General features: G+C 41.9%; 1 pseudogene; it reads right to left on the reverse strand.

Annotated features, from left to right (window-relative positions):
* Positions 1 to 260: 260 nt before the first annotated feature.
* LOC109899074 (homeobox protein prophet of Pit-1-like) lies at positions 261 to 4342 on the reverse strand (annotated as a pseudogene).
* Between the last annotated feature and the right edge of the window lie 11543 nt (positions 4343 to 15885).

Consider the following 15885-nt stretch of genomic DNA (forward strand, 5'->3'; position numbering starts at 1 on the left):
TTTTGGAGCAGTAGGTTCTTCCTTGCTGAGCGGCCTTTCAGGTTTTGTCGATATAGGACTCGTTTTACTGTGGATATAAATACTTTTGTACTTGTTTCCTCCAGCATCTTCACAAGGTCCTTTGCTACTGTTCTGGGATTGATTTGCACTTTTCGCACCAAAGTACTTTCATCTCTGAGACAGAACGCTTCTCCTTCCTGAGATGTATGGTGGCTGCGTGGTCCCATGGTGTTTATACTTGCGTACTATTGTTTGTACAGATGAACGTGGTACCTTCAGGCGTTTGGAAATTACTCCCAAGGATGAAGCATACTTGTGGTCTACAATTTTGTTTTTGAGGTCTTGGCTGATTTCTTTTGATTTTCCCATATGTCAAGCAAAGAGGCACTGAGTTTGACGGTTGGCCTTGAAATGTATCCACAGGTACACCTCCAATTGACTCAAATGATGACAATTAGCCTATCAGAAGCTTCTAAAGCCATGACATCATTTTCTGGAATTTTCCAAGCTGTTTAAAGGCACAGTCAACTTAGTGTATGTAAACTTCTGGCCCACTGGAATTGTGATACAGTGAAATAATCTGTCTGTAAACAATTATTGGGAAAATTACTTGTGTCATGCACAAAGTAGATGTCCTAACCGACTTGCCAAAACTATAGTTTGTTAACAAGAAATTTGCGGAGTCGTAGAAAAACAAGGTTAATTGACTCCAACCTAAGTGTATGTAAACTTCCAACTTCAACTGTATATATATATATATATATATTATTATTACAGAAACTGCCAAGTTTGTCTGCTGTATGCTCACAACTAAATGAGTTCAGTCATGTTGGAATTTTAATATTTACCTAAGTGATGCCTTGCTGTAAGATTATGGACCAAAATATTTAAGTTAGGCCATTAACGACAACTGCCTGTGGTCCTTAACTTTAAGTGTGGCCTTTACTATTACTCATAGTGGGAATTATACGGCTCAGAAGCAGCCTAATGTACCACAGAATAAATATGATAGTGTGGGACTGGCAAAGCAGGTTTGGAGGATTTGTCTGATCACAGAAACACGCTATGAACAGTGTTGCGTACAGTTGGAACAAAACGGAAGACAGTGTTTTGAAACAGAGGAAGTAATACCTCGGCTAGTCCTATAAGTATGCTCATTCTTGTTTTCAAAACACTTTCTCCCACGTTACAGGCCTGGTTCTGGTCAAACACAGGCAATAACAAATTAGTACTTTTTCTGCTGATCACTACCTGCATCCCTAACGTGGTCTGTTACCCACCTACCTGAATGCTCAACCCCGCTTCCAGTTTACAGCAGGGCTGATACTCGAGATTAGCAGAATCTGAATGTAATACCGGAGCTGTGTTGTGCTGCGCATTGTGATTTCTTTGTCACTGGATTCAGTTGACTTGCAGCACTGTGAGATCTCTGGGTGATGCCATTACTCAAGGGACAACTTAATTTGACAGATGTGCTGTAAGTAGAATGCATGGTTGTGTTGCTATAAATGTTAGCTGCCTATTGAAGTGACAATGTTATGCGTAGGTACACCTCACTTGATTTTTTTTTTCTCCCCCTCATGAGATGCATTGCTTTCAAACAGCTACAGCTCATTAGAAGGTTACCCGGTCTTGTGTTATAAGGCCCAGATCTATATTGAACCCATAACATTTCTAATACTGAAAAAGTATTTGTTACAAAAGAGTTCTATTTTTGTCATTCGGTGTTGGTTGTTCAGTAAACTCAGTTTTATTTGAATAAAAATGTGTAATTGAACGCTATAAAATGTTAAGATTAGACAGATGCAACGGTGTTGTCTGTGTAATATACTTTTAATAAACAAATATGGAAGTATTCTCTGTAGTTATGTTTCAGTGGCATTCACACTGGCCTTTTGGAGCATGTTAGCGCAGTTCACTCTGAGGTAAAGGTTATGTTTGAATGGGATCTTAGCACTTGTACATTTGTAACATATTGTACTAATTTGAATTTGATAACATATCAAACAAATTGCAGAAAAACAAATAATTTTACATCATATGAAATGGATGACATTGTGCACAATTTCTGGGGACCAGTTTTGAATCATGAGCGCTACTTTCAAAACCACTGGCTGAAATTATACAAAAACTTTTCTAGCATCACTTTTAACATAAACAAACAAATCACTCCCAATACACACTTTATTTACTGTGAGAATACAAAATAGAGTGTTAGGAGAAAGATGCTGCTATTTAGATGACCTACAAATGTCTCTCTGTTAGGCAACCTTGAACTTTCAACCTGCTAGTTACAGAACATGTGACGTGCAATGGAAGGTATTCAAGGGGTGAAAGAGTGAAGTCATTCTCACTATTCTCTACATTCTTCATGTTCCTTAGTTCCTATCACTGCACAGATACAACAAATATGTATTGTGCAATGAATAACTGTTAATTCTTCTAAAACCACAGCCTATCTACCTCCGGATGTAGAAGTTGCCCTTTTGTTAGTTCCAGTGAGAGGCAGGATCTAGAGCAGTCATGGAGGTCAGGGAGAACACAGGCGTGGCCAGGTTGCTGGGTGGGGCTCCAATGTTCCGTAGCGGGCTGTACCACTCCTCAAGCTGGGGGGGGGGAGGGGGGCGTGGCTGTAGTGGGTCTGTAGGACAGTGACACTGGCTGGTTGAGCCTGTGTGGTGGGGGTGGGAGTAACCACCTGGGGGCAGCATAGACGGGGACCGGGGGATATGGTGAGTCAGGGAGTGAGGGTAGTACTGGCAGGTTTATCCCTGTGGACTGAACACACATGCAGCCCAACAGTGCACCGTGCCCTGTCATCATGCCCATTGGCCTAAGACCTTTTGAGACCCACACTCCTGCCTGCGGTATTTGACACGCCGATTTTGGAACCATACCTGTCAGATACAATAAGAAATAAGACTTAATTAGGTTGAATTTGAGATTTGACAATTTTATAGGATAATTGATAATAGGTTAAGTATGTCACAGTCTTTTGTAAATTAAAACCTTTTGTAAAATTAAAACTGTTTGAGTTAGTAATTGCAAGCATTATCAACCCCCCCCCCCCCCCCACAGGATAAATATTGCTTTCAAATGTCTTTTTACTGTTTTCTTTATTTACTTACCTACACACACACAAACCTTTTTTTGCACCATTGGTTAGAGCCTGTAAGTAAGCATTTCACTGTAAACCTGTTGTATTCGGCTCACGTGACAAATAAACTTTGATTTAATACAATCCACGTGGACTGATAAATAGGCTTAGGCCCAATGACCTGTATGAGTGCTTCATTGAGTTTGGTGAGCCGTGCTAGTTCCTCACGGCAGTAGATGTCGGGGTAGTGGTTCTGTCCAAACACCATCCAGCTGGTCCAGCTGCTTGTGACTGAAGGTGGTGCAATAGCGCCTGCGCACTGGGGATGGGTAGGCTCTCCCATGCCTGCTGAGGCCTAGGGCCATACTGTCAAATGGGCCTTTTCTGACTGGGCTGCCCACATCTGTGGTCGGGATGAGGATAGGTTGAATGCGTGAGGACTTTGAATGGATGCTGCAAAGGCAATCCGTCTGACTTGAATTAAACTGTAAGTTCGGGCTGAGCTTCTTTATTATACTCTCTAGTTCTGGTTTCATGACGTAGGCTGGCCAGGCCTATAGGCCTACTTGTGTTTCACGTTCACCATATAGGAAGTCGGCAACATTTGTAAGGACACATTTCACTGAGGACTGCTTCAAAAAAAGAGGGATTACATGACCTTATCTTTCCCATCAACCTCGGGCAACCTAATAGCCACAAGGCTTTGCTGACCAAATCCAATCTCGTGAGAAAGAGATACCAGAGATGTGGGGATTTGACCAAGATTAAGTTAACAAAAGATAACAGTGACTAATTTGGTTGTCAAATTGGTTGACATAGTTGACTGGCTGTTCACGTTACACTGGATGGTGAACAGACAGAATTAACAGGGAACTGGCCAAAATATATAGTATATATATAGTATTTTATAGTATTTTATTTGTAACATTTTTGTTGGTATTCTTTCTCAATCTTTTTCATGAAAGTCCAGAAATATAATGGAATTGAATATAAAGTACCTACATTGTTTATTAACTAATACTACAGCATAAATTCATACTATTAACATGTAATTCAGGCAGATATTAATGAAAGGCCTACGACGATTTATAGTTTGTTATTAATATTATAATATCATCATACAACTTTGACTGATGCAATACAATTTTGACCGCAATTTTTTTTGCTAGAGCTGACAGCGGTAATATCAGAACTACACTCCTGCTTACTCCCGACACCATCCGCGGGTGACTTTCCCAGGGCCATCTTCACCGGTGTGGTCTGTGATGCTACAGTCAGGAACGTGTCGCGGTAGGGGATTTTGCTATAGGACCGTTAAGGTACCCCCGACGAGAGTGATACAAGTCGTCTCACTCAAGTTCTTATGTCACCTGGCTAACAGGTGACTCACAGGCCCGCCGGACTGGCCTGGTTATGTATCCTGCCCTTTTATTCGGAGATTAGCTTTATGTGGTGCCGTTAGGCTTGTTTCGGGATCTTAGATAATATCAATCAGGATTAGAGTACCTCCTGCTTTACTTTCTCTTTCCCTTTGTATGCTCCTATATCTAGACTTACGCAAGCTATACCTTAGTTACGATTTACAGTCTATGTCCGTCGACTAATACTACTTGAGTATTAATATAGAGGATACCTGTTACAATAAAATGATTATTCTGTCCAAACCATCATATTGTCTTTAGTGTAGAAACTATTCTTGTTCCCCTAGATTGGGAGTGTCAGAGGTGTTCTCTCCCCTAGAGTTTTGGGTCTAGCTTCTACTTTTTATTCAATGTTTGCAGTTCACACAGTTGTACCCGTTATTACAGTTTCTTTTTGGTCCTTAATCAATCACATCAACAATCATCAAAGCACTTACTACTATGAATGCCTTATATATGTATTACAACAAGCAGTTAATTACCTTAGCGTAGGTTGACCTGGTTGGTTCCCAATGAGTATGTTCTTCCACTCACAATTTCTCCAGAGGCTTATCCAATCACTCAGTATCTGATTCTCCTACGAGAAGTTTGTACTATGATTCGCTGAATCTTGTTAAAAGGCTGTGTCGAGATCAAGACCCTTCGTATCTCCACTGATGCTGTGTATCTACTCCAGTTACGGGATGGATTATGTAGGCAATCGGAGTGTACCGGGTAATGGTCTCTGTTCGTCTCTTTACAAGATCCAGAAATCAAAAGTTACAATTGTTCTAGAGTATGAAAGTCAGATATTACCTTATAGGTTGATGATAGTTGGAAGTATCACCAGCTGTCTGTCAGTGATAAGTCAAGTAGCACTATCATGCCCTCTTAAGGAAGGCATCTTCCTTATATACACTCTCTCTTCAGGACCAAGTCAACCCATGCTCTGAGGCACATTCTGATCATGCAGACTAGCTATTCCTGTAAAGGGTCAGTGTGACATGTCGCTGGCACATCACACCTACACATCTTTAGATGCGGCCAGCTGTCACTGTGAAAATGTCACTGTGAAACTATCACCAGTGACAGTGTCTATGCATCCCAAATCTGGCATCAGGTGAACCCATTCACATTCTACTGTTGGTTTAGCTTTTTCTTGTTTTGTCGATGACTCGCCTTCTTCCTCATTTGGGTGCGGTACTTGAACGTACGGTACCTCATCGAACCAGTTATTTTTGCTCCCACTTAAGAGGCGGAGCCGGTGGTGAAGGTGTGTGCGGGCCCAGCAAAGGAGGTGTCCTCAGAGCCCTTTTTTTTGCGCTACCACATCAAGCGCTTGGATACATTGAGCGAGCTACCTTTAGCTTTTCCCACCGTGTCTAGCTGTCATCACATGCCATTCCCACCCACCTCTACATTTACCTGGCTTTACTGAAGTATCTTTCCGGTTACGTAAGGTCACAGAAGGGCTACAGAATTGACTCAACACAGATGGAAAGGGGCTAATTGCTCACTGAATCACAATAATTCAAGCATTAAGCTCGTCTATGGAATTGAAGCCATTGAAAACTGTTCATGGAAAATGTCTATCCTGTATCTTCATTTATCATTGCAGTTGTGCCTATGTCCACTAAGAGGTGACAACCTACAGCATCTGTCCATGAGAGTGTGCTGGGGAGACTGTGCTCTTTACAGAGTAGTCCCTCCCCAGCACACTATCATGTCCTCTTTCGTCTTGATTTACAGTTTGTTTTAATCGCTTTGGAACTATTTTCAAAGTATGTGGTGAATTTTCGTACAAAGCTACAAACTGGTAACACTTGTAACAGTCTTACATTCAAAACCATTCATTGTGCATTCATTTTGTTTGTAGACATCTTTCGTCACACCACCGTTGATCCAAAATATAAGTTTACTGTGAAATATAATGAGTACATTGATTTAATCACCAAAACTCAACATAAAATAACTAAATTGAGAAGATATCATTAACAACCAGTTAATCTATTCTTTGCTGGTCTCTGGGGAGATAAATCTAGCTTGCTAAATCGGCCATTGGCTAGGCCATCAGAAGCTAGATCAGAAGCTAGATAAAGGCATCTGCCATTCAACTGAATTAAGGCAACAATTTGGAGTGAAAGTGGAATCAACCAATCACATTTTGACTTCATGGGTGGGATAAAAAAAACATGAGCTGGCACACACCCAGAGAAAATTATTGTATGTAGAGATACTGACTTAGGTGATTAAACTATAAGCTATAAAAATAAAAACTCACACACTCACACGCAGCCGTTTGCAACAGCAGCAGATGTTATCCAAGAGGATGTTATTGCTAATTTGTTAGCATCTCCCTTTTCAAGAATAACTTTCAACAAGAAGTTATTACGTTTCAAATGATCGTCATCTGGTGAGTGGAACTGTGTTTTTTATTGCAGTGTGCTTGCTGTTAGCTACCTCTTTGAAAATAACTTGTGTGTGAAACATTGTGGCATTTAAAGTGCAACTGACAGCATTTAAGCAACATGAAATCTTATTGAAATCTGTTCATTTACACCCCCAGGAAGAATTTGACACTTGAAAAAAAAAAAAATCTGGACAAGTGATCACTTAGATATGGTCATTTTCACATTTTCATAAATTCTTAGTGTACGTAATTCTCAAACATTTGTGAAGATTCTATAGCAATATTGAGTGGGAAAGTGGCCATGCGTTTGGGAAATTAATAGACACTGCAGTAAATAAAACATCTGTCTTGTCCAGGACCGGAGTCTACACAGACCAGTGCGCTATACAAACAAGCCATTTGCCACACAGGCCTGCCATCATTCACTTTGAACTGGACTGTGTGTTTACAGGCAGTTGCAACAGCGCAACTTTAGATAAAAGTCACATACACATGGTTAGCAGATGTTAATGCGAGTGTAGCGAAATGCTTGTGCTTCTAGTTCCGACAATGCAGTAATAACCAACAAGTAATCTAACTAACAATTCCAAAACTACTGTCTTATACACACAAGTGTAAGGGGATAAAGAATATGTACATAAAGATATATGAATGAGTGATGGTACAGAGCGGCATAGGCAAGATACAGTAGATGGTATCGAGTACAGTATATACATATGAGATGAGTATGTAAACAAAGTGGCATAGTTAAAGTGGCTAGTGATACATGTATTACATAAAGATGCAGTAGATGATATAGAGTACAGTATATACGTATACATATGAGATGAATAATGTAGGGTATGTAAACATTATATTAGGTAGCATTGTTTAAAGTGGCTAGTGATATATTTGACATAATTTCCCATCAATTCCCATTATTAAAGTGGCTGGAGTTGAGTCAGTGTGTTGGCAGCAGCCACTCAATGTTAGTGGTGGCTGTTTAACAGTCTGATGGCCTTGAGATAGAATGCATTCGCCAAAAGCTACAAAATACACCTGAATGGATCTCTGCAAATATGAAAACACCATGGGAGTGTTGAGAACTTGACAGTCCTTTTGATCAAATAACCATGAAAATGTAGGCTCGCTCTACCTCAGTTATGCGCATCAACAACAACAAGATCAACAACTAATGCTAGCCAGAGCAAGATGAGCTAAGATCTAACAAAGGAAAATTAGATAAATCCCCTCAAACCTTTTCAGCTAGTTGTCCGTCAAAATTGCAATGATAAACGATGGAGAATTGTAGCTCCTCGTCCTTCTACAGTTTGCCTGCCAATGCATGCCTGTCCCAACCAAGCATCCAAGCTAGCTAGCTAGCTACTTCCAGACACAAATGAGAGAACACCTCACTCTGACCATTTTACTCGCCATAGCAGAGCTGGTTGGGCTGTTTACATGTTATCTACCACTTTATAACTATTTCTTTTTTTAGAGTGCTCTGAAATCAGAGTAGATAGCCAGAGTGAATTTGGGAACACAATAGATATGCTAACTGGCAAACAGTCGTTCAAGTTCTTGCTAGCGAACCAAATGACACCTGCATCTCTAGCTGAGTATAGCCACCGCAAAACAATATGTAGGGAAAAAGTCAGTCACTCAACCACTCCTCCAATGGCATGACATTCTCCTAGCAGCTAGCTAGCTATCTAGCTAACATTAGGCTCTGTGTTTTTAGCTTGCTACATTAATAGATATGCTAGCCTATTAGCCACGTTATGACTGACTTGTGATTATTGCCTTTGCTAGTTTGATTGCATTGAAATTTCCAGCCTTAGTTACATTTGTCTGTTTTTGTCCAGAATATTGAGTCATTGAAATAGAAATAGCACACCCTGAATGGAGGCTGCAAACAATGTACCAGGCTAGCCATGACTATAACCTGATAGCAATATTTTTTGGTCTACTGTGATGAAATGTTTATCATGTGAAGAGATTTTATGACATTTTATGAAGCGTGAGGAAAATTCCCATCTGACCAAAAGAGGCCCACCCAGACTAGACCCATACTGTGAGTTGCCTAGGAGGATACTCATCTGCAAACAATTGAGGGAAATGGCAACTGATTTCAGTGAGTCAATTTAAATTCATTTATATAAAAATAATAGTAATAATATAACCAATAAAACTAAAAATGGAGGAGGGTACTGGTAGTCCTAAGTCAAGTAATAGCATGAAGTGAATGTGGATGTGAGAGTGTGAAAGAGGTGCGTGTCTGAATGGTTTTTCAAACTATAACGTTATCTACGGTTATTATATACACTGCTCAAAAAAATAAAGGGAACACTTAAACAACACAATGTAACTCCAAGTCAATCACACTTCTGTGAAATCAAACTGTCCACTTAGGAAGCAACACTGATTGACAATACATTTCACATGCTGTTGTGCAAATGGAATAGACAATAGGTGGAAATTATAGGCAATTAGCAAGACACCCCCAATAAAGGAGTGGTTCTGCAGGTGATAACCACAGACCACTTCTCAGTTCCTATGCTTCCTGGCTGATGTTTTGGTCACTTTTGAATGCTGGCGGTGCTTTCACTCTAGTGGTAGCATGAGACAGAGTCTACAACCCACACAAGTGGCTCAGGTAGTGAAGCTCATCCAGGATGGCACATTAATGAGAGCTGTGGCAAGAAGGTTTGCTGTGTCTGTCAGCGTAGTGTCCAGAGCATGGAGGCGCTGCCAGGTGACAGGCCAGTACATCAGGAGACGTGGAGGAGGCCGTAGGAGGGCAACAACCCAGCAGCAGGACCGCTACCTCCGCCTTTGTGCAAGGAGGAGCAGGAGGAGCACTGCCAGAGCCCTGCAAAATGACCTCCAGCAGGCCACAAATGTGCATGTGTCTGCTCAAACGGTCAGAAACAGACTCCATGAGGGTGGTATGAGGGCCCGACGTCCACAGGTGGGGGTTGTGCTTACAGCCCAACACCGTGCAGGACGTTTGGCATTTGCCAGAGAACACCAAGATTGGCAAATTCGCCACTGGCACCCTGTGCTCTTCACAGATGAAAGCAGGTTCACACTGAGCACATGTGACAGACGTGACAGTCTGGAGACGCCGTGGAGAATGTTCTGCTGCCTGCAACATTCTCCAGCATGACCGGTATGGCGGTGGGTCAGTCATGGTGTGGGGTGGGGTGGCATTTCTTTGGGGGGCTTGTTGGGGAATAATCAGAATTTGTTGGTAACATAGGTAAGATGTTTTATATTCATCATATGTTTGTAAGTTACTTCTCATCAGAATGTGTTTGTATAATACTATGGCGGGGTTGCAGTATCTGTTCTATGTCAAGACTAAGTTGCTTGGGCCGGAGAGAGGTCAAGCGTGTATCTCTTGGCTCCACAATGTCTGTGTGCCAGTCAGTGTGTCTCTGTGATCTTGTCAAGATAGGATGGATTTGATATATGCCTGTTGATATGGAGGATTGGTTTATGGTTCTGAGTTTGAGAAAATAACATAGTTTAGGAGACAAAGCTGAACGATAAATTATGCCTATGCTGTCTGACTATGTGTGTCTTTTGCTATTAAAGGATCTCAGCTGCAATGTGTAAGGGACTCTCAGAGAATTCATTGATAGACACTGAATTGATCTGAGAGTCACAGGGTTGTGATAGAGCTCATATAATTAAAGATGGACTTTGTGATAACTAACTCTGACTTGTGTGTGGTTTGCTCTCATGATTTGGTAAATAGAGGAAATTTCCACGACAGGCTGCACAGCCCTCCATGTGCTCGCCAGAGGTAACCTGACTGCCATTAAGTACCGAGATGAGATCCTCAGACCCCTTGTGAGGACATATGCTGGTGCGGTTGGAATGCAAGACAATGCTAGACCTCATGTGGCTGGAGTGTGTCAGCAGTTCCTGCAAGAGGAAGGCATTGATGCTATGGACTGGCCCACCCGTTCCCCAGACCTGAATCCAATTGAGCACATCTGGGACATCATGTCTCGTTCCATCCACCAACGCCACGTTGCACCACAGACTGTCCAGGAGTTGGCGGATGCTTTAGTCCAGGTATGGGAGGAGATCCCTCAGGAGACCATCCGCCACCTCATCAGAAGCATGCCCAGGCGTTGTAGGGTGGTCATAAAGGCACGTGGAGGCCACACACTACTGAGCCTCATTTTGACTTGTTTTAAGGACATTACATCAAAGTTGGATCAGCCTGTAGTGTGGTTTTCCACTTTAATTTTGAGTGTGACTCCAAATCCAGACCTCCATGGGTTCATAAATTTGATTTCCATTGATCATTTTTGAAAAAAGTATTTAATAAGAATATTTCATTCATTCAGATCTAGGATGTGTTATTTTAGTGTTCCCTTAATTTTTTTGAGCAGTGTATGTATAGGAAGTAGCGGCAAGCTAGTCTTAGGGCAGGAGGCGTCACTACAGACCCTGGTTTGATTCCAGGCTGTATAACAACCAGCCGTGATTGGGAGTCTCATAGGGAGGTGCACAATTGGCCCAGCGTCGTCCGGGTTAGGCAGGGGTAGGCCGTCATTGTAAATAACAATTTGTTCTTAACTGAATTTTGACTAGTTTATGTTCCACGGACAGTTTGTACAGAACTGTATGCCAATGCAACAGGTCAACATGACAATGATTACAAGAGAGGAGCTCTCATCAAGGCCCATCAAGGGTTGTAATAATAATTGTATTTGTTATTTTGATTTAACAGGCAGTGTTGTTTTTCTGGACACATGAATCATGATGTGAGGGGGAATTACCAGTTCCCTTGGGCCCTTTGGAAAATATCCAAATAGATTTTCTTCACATGCCTGGCAGTAAAAGGAAAAAAATATATGTTGGTGGTTTCAACTGTGTGTCTTAAACAATTGTATTAAGAATATTGGTAGAAGTAACAATTTGTCATTCAGTGAATCATTTGTCATTTGTCATACAGTAAATCATTTCTCTGGATTCCCTGAATCAGAATGGCCTAAACTAAACTGTTGTTCTGATCTGTCCTCTCTTGAGGTTATGGCGAAGGTGGCCACAGATGGTATCTATTTGGCCAAGAACAGTGTGAACCTCACCCCGTCTAACCGGCTGAAGTAATGGCGACAATGGCTTCACTATGGTCCTTCACCACTTCTTCCGTGAGACCTGAGTCTGAGCCAGCAGCCTGTACACAGCATCCAGTCGAAGCTAGTGGAGTGAGCAAGGACAGAGTTCCCGTCCAAACTTATCTCATGCTGCTGGTTTACTGGTAGGAAAAGGCACAAGACATAATGAACTGTAAAGGACAGTGGCGGGGCACAGGCGAGAGACATTATCAAGGCCCATCCACTTTGAATACGTACTATTGGTAGGACGAACTGAAACGCCAGAAGAATGAGTGCTTGGAGGGAGAGGGTCAACCGTGTCTGGAATTGATTTAGGCTTTTCCAAAATTGTTTATTTGGGGGTATCAGGTTGATTGTGGAGATCTGCACACTGTGAAATGTATAATATTTTAGACTAGAAATGTATTGATATAGCGATCTGTCATTAACAAAAGCCATTGCCAGAATCCATGAATGAAATTGTGTAATAAAGCATATGTGTAACTATGAAGCGAAGGTCTTAAGCCATGGTTTTACAAGAAGGGTTGAGGATTGTACAACCCATAATGAAGGGTTTGAAATTATGAAGTGTCTGGTTTTATGTGTTGATTTCCCTTATGTTAATAGAAGTATAAACCTTAATTTAAGATTAACTCTGAGTGTCCCTGTGTAGAATTTCCACGACACTACCAAGAAATGTATTGGTGAATTATATTAATTATGCATTGAACTGCATCCATATATTCTGCCAACAATGCCTTATTGTACGTGATAGAATGTTGAGTCAAATGGAACATATTTTTAAAACCTCTTATAAAGTTGGGTTTGGGGATGTTATATATATATATATATATATATATATATATATATATATATATATACATTTTTTTTTTTTACCCCTTTTTCTCCCCAATTTCATGGTATCCAATTGTTTAGGTAGCTACTATCTTGTCTCATCGCTACAACTCCCGTAGGGGCTCGGGAGAGACGAAGGTTGAAAGTCATGCATCCTCCGATACACAACCCAACCAAGCCGCACTGCTTCTTAACACAGCGCGCATCCAACCCGGAAGCCAGCCTGGCAACCTTGGTTAGTGTGCACTGTGCCCGGCCCGGCACAGGATTCGCTGGTGCGCGATGAGACAAGGATATCCCTACCGGCCAAGCCCTCCCTAACCCGGACGACGCTAGGCCAATTGTGCGCAACCCCACGGAACTCCCGGTCGCGGCCGGTTGCGACAGAGCCTGGGCGCGAACCCAGGGTCTCTGGTGACACAGCTGGCACTGCAATACAGCGCCCTTAACCACTGCGCCACCTCAAATTGTGTGCACTTTTTTTTTCTTTTACATCCCTGTTAGTGAGCATTTCTCCTTTGCCAAGATAATCCATCCATCATGATTAAACAGCATGCTCATTACACAGGTGCACCTTGTGCTGGGGACAATAAAATGCCACTCTAAAATGTGCAGTTTCGTCACACAACAGTGCCACAGATGTCTCAAATTGAGGGATTGTGCAATTGGCATGCTTACTGCAGGAATGCCTATCAGAGCTGTTGGCAGAATTTGGCAGTTCGTTCAACCAACCTCACAACCGCAGACCATGTGTAACCACGCCAGCCCAGGACCTCCACATCTGGCTTTTTCACCTGCAGGAACATCTGAGACCAGCCACCTGGACAGCTGAGGAAACTGTGGGTTTGCACAACCAAAGAATTTCTGCACGCTGTCAGAAACCGTCTCAGGAAAGATCATCTGTGTTCTCGTCGTCCTTACCAGGGTCTTGATCTGGCTGTAGTTCATAACCGACTTCAGTGGACAAATGTTCACCTTCGATGGCCACTGGCACACTGGAGAAGTGTGCTCTTCCAGGATGACTCATGGTTTCAACCGTACTGGACAGATGGCCGACGGAGTGTATGGCGTGGTGTGGACGAGCGGTTTGCTGATGTCAATGTTGTAAACAGAGTGCCCCATGGTGGAGGTGGGGTTATGGTGTGGAGAGGCATAAGCTACGGACCACCAACACAGTTGCATTTTATCAATGGCAATTTGAATGCAGAGATGTCGTGCCATTCATCCGCCCTCATCATCTCATGTTTCAGCATGATAATGTATGGCACAATGTCGCAAGGATCTGGACACAATTCCTGGAAGCTGAAACTGTCCCAGTTCTTCCATGTCATGCATACTCACCAGACGTCACCCACTGAGCATGTTTGGGATGCTCTGGATCGGCGTGTACGACGCTGTGTTCCAGTTCCCGCCAATATCCATCAACTTCGCACAGCCATTGTAGAGGAGTGGGACAACATTCCACACAGTGTTGCCAAATTAGCGACTTTGTCGCTATATTTAGCGAGTATTCAGAACCCTCTAGCGACAAATTTTCAAAAAAGCGACTAGTGACAAATCTAGCGACTATTTCCGGTGTTATTGGAGACATTTGCAGACTCTGACGTGAAAGCACGTATCGTTCTTACTCTTCTCAACGAGCAATCCATCCCAGCTGCAGCCAGAGCAGGAGATGCTCACCCCTCCTCGTCCAGACTGCAAATGAATCACGCATGCGGGAAGCCGCCGCTGGCTGATCCCGTCCTGATTTACATGATTTTTTTTTCTCCTAATCCTGAATTAGGGCCAGACTAGTTACCATAATTTTCTCACATTGCCATTGACAGTTTTTTTCTATTGTCTCTTTTTGGTCCATTTAGATTGTATACAAAACATTTTTTTTAAATGTTTTACTGTGACTTGTTGAAGGCTCCTAAGTGGAGCCTTCAAGGTTAAAAACCAAACCAAATTAAGAAAACTAAACTAAAAAATTAAATCTAAAATAAATTCTAAAACTAAGTAACTCCGCCAGAGTGTATCTTTTGGGTCACTTTTGCCGGTCCCAAGCCCGGATAAAGGAGGAGGGATGGAATTGTGACATAAAAAAAAACAAGAATCGACAGAAGAAAGTTCATTTGTAGTTCTAAACATATTTAGGGTGTTTTTTACTCACTTTTTGTCTCTCCCATGACATTATTCCTCTCTCCTACAGCATCCATCACAATGACATGCACATGGCAAATTAGGCGATGACGTCATTTAGCGACTTTTAGGACAGCTATTAGCTACTTTCCTTACTGAGGAGTTGGCAACACTGATTCCACAGGCCACAATCCACAGCCTGATCTACACTATGCGAAGGTGATGTGTCACGCTGCACAAGACAAATGGTGGACACACCAGATACTGACTGGTTTTCTGATCCTTTTTCTAAAAGGTATCTGTGACCAACAGATGCAAATCTGTATTCCCAGTCATGTGAAATCCACAGATTAGGGCCTAATTAATTAATTTCAATTGAACTAAAATCTTTAAATTGTTTGCATGTTGCGTTTATATTTTTGTTCAGTGTATGTTTCCAAATGCATACTGCCTCCAGCTCATTGCAAAGTGTTGTGTGACGGGCTGATGAAGCCTGCCATTCCGTTGCCTATGGATTTGAATAGCGAATGGGAAGTGTGCTTAAATTACCTGATAATAAATGAAACTAGTAGCTCTTTTTCATCTTTAAGCAAAAACAGACGATTGTATTCAGAATTGTTACACAATGATTGGGCTTATAAAAACGCTGTCTGACAGATTTTCCGCTCAAAGGCTGTATATGTTGTGAGGGTCTGTGTTATACACTATAGCCCTTACCATATCATATGTGATGGAATATTATTTGCTGTTGGCTTGTGTGGGTATATGTGTTATGCAACATAGTTGACTTGAGACATTGTTAACAGTTTCAGGGCCATGGGCCTTTCTAGTGATGGAAAAATACAGAATAACATGAAGACAGGAACTGTGCAATGAGTTGTGACATTTGGCCAATGTCAATTTTAT

Source organism: Oncorhynchus kisutch, linkage group LG11 (assembly GCF_002021735.2).
Source record: "Oncorhynchus kisutch isolate 150728-3 linkage group LG11, Okis_V2, whole genome shotgun sequence".
Lineage (NCBI taxonomy): Eukaryota > Metazoa > Chordata > Actinopteri > Salmoniformes > Salmonidae > Oncorhynchus > Oncorhynchus kisutch.